The following is a 6000-nucleotide window of genomic DNA, read 5'->3' as shown; positions in this document are numbered from 1 at the left end:
GAAAGAATGTGGGTTCCAGCGTCAGAGGTAAACGCCAACAGGTTAATTCAGACTTTCCATGCCTCTCATCCGGAGAGACCTGGTCCTGAGTGTCCGGAGGCCCCTCGTGAAAGGGGGGGTACTGTCACGAGGGTATCAAGAGCCACGTCTAACTCCGTTATACCCGGGGTCAGGAAGTCGCAGCGGGTGGCTGCGCGCTCTATATCTAAAGATCACAGTGTTTCTTAGTTATTGTTTTCTGTGTTTGCCTTGCTATCCTTTTTGTCTCTCTCAGGGATCCGTAGCTTCTCCTCCTCAGCTGTTTCTTGTCTGCCACTCCCTACCTCCTTATATTCTCCCCTCACACTTCTCTAGTTGCCAGTTATAGAGCTTCCTGCCTGGACATCTATACTGACCCACTGGAGTGGTTAATCCTGGTTGTTGTTCCTGTGTGCTACCCTCCGGATCCCTGTTTGGCTTATTGTTGTCTCCTGTTGTCGCCCACCTGGGAATATATGTTGAGTCTGTGTTGTCTGTCCTCCCCTTGGTGTTTTCCCTTAGAGTTAGTGGTGCGGACTAGTGTTCCCATCGCCCTGTTCACTACCTAGGGCTCAGCTCAGGGAAAGCCAGGGCTTTAGGCACGTGATCGGCGTACGGGTGAGGAACCCGTCTAGGGACGTCAGGGCAGCCAGGTGCCAGCCGCCAGGTGAGTCAGGGGTCACCATCTTCCCTCTCACTTGGGCAGGGCCTTCCTCGTTCCCTCCCTCTGTGTCACGTATGTGATAGCCACGCCGACCGTGATATCTTGTCGGCAATTGCGGACAAGAAAAGGCATTTTCAATGAGAGTGCTTGCTTATGTGCAGTCCGCAAAATGCAGAACGCACATTGACGGTGTCCGACGTGTGAATGGACCCTTAGTCATCTTTCCACTTGACAAGCTGTTATTATGACCTCTTCATTGATCTCTGCACTGGGAAGGTGGTGTGCAGAGTACTGAAGATTAAGAAACTAATTCCTCCTACAGTTTCTGATAATCCAGCTCAGAAGAATGACAAGAATGTTCAATGTAAACTATGACAATCAGTGCAATTGATACATGTCCTCACAAGTCCTAAGAGCTGCAAAATAACTATTTATACGACTCAAAATCTGTATACGTAGTTCAGTAGATCTGTAAAGCCTGTGTTTGCTTTGTTTCAATATTTTACTATGTTCTTTTGTACATTTAACCTAGAACACGTTTATATATTAGCCATACCAATTAGTGGATCAATCAGAATTCAGAAGTAGCTCATATGTCACTGTCAATAGTACGATACATCTCAAGTAACCAGGGTGTCATGTGCCGGAGGCCCAAGGCAGACCTCTGGGACGTCAAGCAAACAGGACACAGGTAAAACAGACCGAGGACCCACAGAGAACTTTATTACAAGTGTAATAAAAGCACATGACAGTAAGCAGGTTAGGCAATAGTGGTTAGCACTACCACAGAACCAAGTGCATCGGCAGACCAGAGGAAAAACCCAGAGGGCAGAGAGCCAGTGAGCCCTGTTCTTCATAGAGCCCCTGGTGGTGGAGATGAACTGGACCGAGTGCTCACTGGTCGCACCTCCAGGAAGGTCCTAGTACACTTGACCCCTACCTGCAAGGGACCACGCTGGTGCAAGCACCAGCAGAACAGACGACAGAACTGGAACGCAAGCAAACACAGGACATGGAACAGAGAACAAGACGAACGGGAACCAGCACAGAAGCAGATGCCTGGACCCTAAGCGGAATGGAAGCATGGCAGTCTCAAACTAGATGGAAGCATGGCGGTCTGCACACAGACTAGAGATCCACACAGACTAGAGATCCTCCCTCCGGAGAACCCAGGGACCCTCTCACGAAGGCAGGACAAACATGGGACAGGAACAGAAGCAGAAAGGAACTACAGGCAAACAACAACAGACAGGGATCAGAAGCAGTTGAGCACTGCCAGGCTGTCAGGCGCAGTAGAGCACTGCCAGGCTGTCAGACGCAGTAGAGCATTGCCAGGCTGTCAGACGCAGTAGAGCACTGCCTGGCTATCAGACGCAGTAGAGCACTGCCAGGCTGTCAGACGCAATAAAGCACTGCCAGGCTGTCAGAGGCAGTAGAGCACTGCCAGGCTATCAGACGCAGTAGAGCACTGCCAGGCTATCAGACGCAATAAAGCACTGCCAGGCTGTCAGACGCAATAAAGCACTGCCAGGCTGTCAGAGGCAGTAGAGCACTGCCAGGCTGTCAGAGGCAGTAGAGCACTGCCAGGCTATCAGACGCAGTAGAGCACTGCCAGGCTATCAGACGCAATAAAGCACTGCCAGGCTGTCAGAGGCAGTAGAGCACTGCCAGGCTATTAGACGCAGTAGAGCACTGCCAGACTATCAGACGCAGTAGAGCACTGCCAGGCTATCAGACGCAGTAGAGCACTCCTAGGCTAAACAAGGAACAGACAAGGATAACATAAACATAATACAGGACAGGTACAGAACAGACAAGGACATAACCTCAAACACCATCACAGAACAGGTACCAACAACATCAGACAAAGCAGCAACAATGAAAAAAGAAAACGAATTCCAGCTCTTCACAATAAAAGGCTTCTTTATTCCACTTCTTTAAAAACAGACATCAAATGCAGAGTAGTATGCTGTGACGCGTTTCGGGCTGTTATATCTTAGCCCTTCATCAAGACAACTAAACAAACTTAAAATCTCCTTTTTATACACAGTGAGGAACAACCCTTCCCACTTGATTGGTCAGTTTCCATGCTCCAGAACAGCATCAGGTGTTCCTGACCTGTTAATTACTCCCCCCTTATCAGCTCTCCGGACGACAACATCCTTCATATCAGACAGACTCTTGAGAGCCGTGTATTCTTCTTTTGATAGGTTTCTCCTACGGTCATTACTTCTGATATGATCCCTAAGAGTGCATAGATCTCTCTCCACTAAGTCTTGGAATCTATCGAGGGCCAGGGACCTCGATTGTATGGGATAAAAATCCCTATTAGAGGTTTTAAAACCAACAGAATAATTCTGTAAAGGAGTATCCTCTGGCTCTCGATACATTCCCTGCAGTGAGGACACAAGAACGAGCTCAGATGTCTCAGCGGCCACATCACACTTTGCGGTAGTACATAAGGGCGATACCTCTGCGTTTTGTGTGCAAGGAATTGAGAGAGTCACGGCTCCAATTAGAGAAGGAGACCGTAGGCAAAAATTGTACAGTCGTGAAACATACTGGATGTTTAATTTGGGTACATGTATACCTAGAGGATTGAATAGGAAACATGACCTAACTTTACAATATAAATGAAGTATTTTCTTTTTTTTTTTTTTTTTTTTTCTCTCTGAAACTGTGGATCACTTCCCACTTGATTGGGGTGTTTCTCTTAGTAATTAACAGGTCAGGAACACCTGATGCTGTTCTGGAGCATGGAAACTGACCAATCAAGTGGGAAGGGTTGTTCCTCACTGTGTATAAAAAGGAGATTTTAAGTTTGTTTAGTTGTCTTGATGAAGGGCTAAGATATAACAGCCCGAAACGCGTCACAGCATACTACTCTGCTTTTGATGTCTGTTTTTAAAGAAGTGGAATAAAGAAGCCTTTTATTGTGAAGAGCTGGAATTCGTTTTCTTTTTTCATTTTGCTCCAGACTGAGTCCAGGTCTGTACATCCGTGCTCTGCTTAGTGTGAGGTGAGAGCTGCAGCAATCTCTACATTTGTCTACCTTAAAGCAGCAACAATGTATTACCAGGTGACACCAGAAACAAGGGCAGATGGGAAAAATCCCCATGGTCAGCAGCAAGGGGCTACACCTAGCAAGACACACTGACCTGGGTGAGCAGCAAGGTGCAACACCCAGCAAGGCAGAAGACAGACTGACCACAACCCCCACAGCTCACAGGTAGAAATAGCTGCTTAATGAGGACAATTCATAAGCCACACCCAGGCACAGATCAGGGTAAGTTAACCCCATCAGAACCAAACAAGGAGGGGAGCCTGCTTGAACAGGGAAGTGAACACACAGGCTGCAGTACTGGACATGGCCCCTGGCAACCAGCAAACACTGAGTCACCCGCAGCCAGTACGCCAGAGCACAAACAACCCGTGACACAATAGACATGCATACATACTAGGCCATGTTCACACACAAGGCCGCAGCCAGCACGTATTGCAGAACCAGCATTTCTACTATGGAGGGGGAACAGAGCCAGAGGGCATTACTACAATGAAGGGGGCACAGTGGGCATTATTACTGTGAACGGGACACATTACTAGCACAGTGGGAATTGCTACTATTAAGGGGACACAAGGGGCATTATTAATGTGAAGGGGGCACAATGGGCATTATTACTATAAAGGGGGCACAATGGGGATTATTACTATAAAGGGGGCACAATGGGGATTATTACTGTAAAGGGTGCACAAAGAGGGCATCACAACTGTGAAAGGGGCACAGAGAGGGCATAACTACTGTGAGGGGGGCACAATGTGGGCATAACTACTGTGAGGGGGCACACATCTGTACAAAACTAATGTGAAGGTTGTACAATGAGGGCAATACTACTGTGAGGGGGTACAATTTCTTGAAAGTATCGGGGGGGGGGGGGGGGGAGAGAAAGGACCCGTCCCGGGAAAGGACCCGTCCCGGGTGCCAAACACCCTAGGCACGCCACTGCTCTGCACACGCCCCCCTTTCATTGATTGACAGGGCTGGACAGGAGGCTGATGGCAGAGCCTTGTCCAGGAGCTGTGTACTAGCATGTAAATATCATATACACTATGTACTATAGTTTCACCACACTGAGATCTGCTCAGAAAGCTAATCTACATATTACTGATTTATTCACAGGCAGAATATATGATTATAAAGACACCAGTAATATATGTTAGCTTATAGGCGTAGAAAAGACACATCTCTCTATGTGGTAATGCTATAGCTTAGTGGTCTGACCCGTATGTATAGATCTAAGGTTCAAATCCAAGGAGATATATCATTTTCTTTCTGTTATTTTTTCCCCCTCATACACTGCGTGCAGAATTATTAGGCAAATGAGTATTTTGACCACATCATCCTCTTTATGCATGTTGTCTTACTCCAAGCTGTATAGGCTCGAAAGCCTACTACCAATTAAGCATATTAGGTGATGTGCATCTCTGTAATGAGAAGGGGTGTGGTCTAATGACATCAACACCTTATATTAGGTGTGCATAATTATTAGGCAACTTCCTTTCATTTGGCAAAATGGGTCAAAAGAAGGACTTGACAGGCTCAGAAAAGTCAAAAATAGTGAGATATCTTGCAGAGGGATGCAGCACTCTTAAAATTGCAAAGCTTCTGAAGCGTGATCATCGAACAATCAAGCGTTTCATTCAAAATAGTCAACAGGGTCGAAAGAAGCGTGTGGAAAAACCAAGGCGCAAAATAACTGCCCATGAACTGAGAAAAGTCAAGCATGCAGCTGCCAAGATGCCACTTGCCACCAGTTTTGCCATATTTCAGAGCTGCAACATCACTGGAGTGCCCAAAAGCACAAGGTGTGCAATACTCAGAGACATGGCCAAGGTAAGAAAGGCTGAAAGACGACCACCACTGAACAAGACACACAAGCTGAAACGTCAAGACTGGGCCAAGAAATATCTCAAGACTGATTTTTCTAAGGTTTTATGGACTGATGAAATGAGAGTGAGTCTTGATGGGCCAGATGAATGGGCCCGTGGCTGGATTGGTAAAGGGCAAAGAGCTCCAGTCCGACTCAGACGCCAGCAAGGTGGAGCTGGAGTACTGGTTTGGGCTGGTATCATCAAAGATGAGCTTGTGGGGCCTTTTCGGGTTGAGGATGGAGTCAAGCTCAACTCCCAGTCCTACTGCCAGTTTCTGGAAGACACCTTCTTCAAGCAGTGGTACAGGAAGAAGTCTGCATCCTTCAAGAAAAGCATGATTTTCAGGCAGGACAATGCTCCATCACACGCGTCCAAGTACTCCACAGCGT

The 6000-nt window shown here is 47.2% G+C and overlaps 1 long non-coding RNA gene across 1 annotated transcript in view; it reads right to left on the bottom strand.

Moving 5' to 3' along the window:
* Nucleotides 1–282: 282 nt before the first annotated feature.
* LOC120992429 overlaps nt 283–6000 on the bottom strand; it is a 28137-nt gene continuing 22419 nt past the window's right edge. The window contains exon 4 of the long non-coding RNA XR_005776974.1: nt 283–293. This is a non-coding gene — a long non-coding RNA (uncharacterized LOC120992429). The remainder of the gene's footprint in view (nt 294–6000) is intronic.

This window comes from Bufo bufo, chromosome 2, assembly GCF_905171765.1.
Source record: "Bufo bufo chromosome 2, aBufBuf1.1, whole genome shotgun sequence".
Taxonomy (NCBI): Eukaryota; Metazoa; Chordata; class Amphibia; order Anura; family Bufonidae; genus Bufo; species Bufo bufo.
The sequence above is the reverse complement of the archived record's forward strand: the minus strand, read 5'-3'. Positions and strand labels throughout refer to the sequence as shown.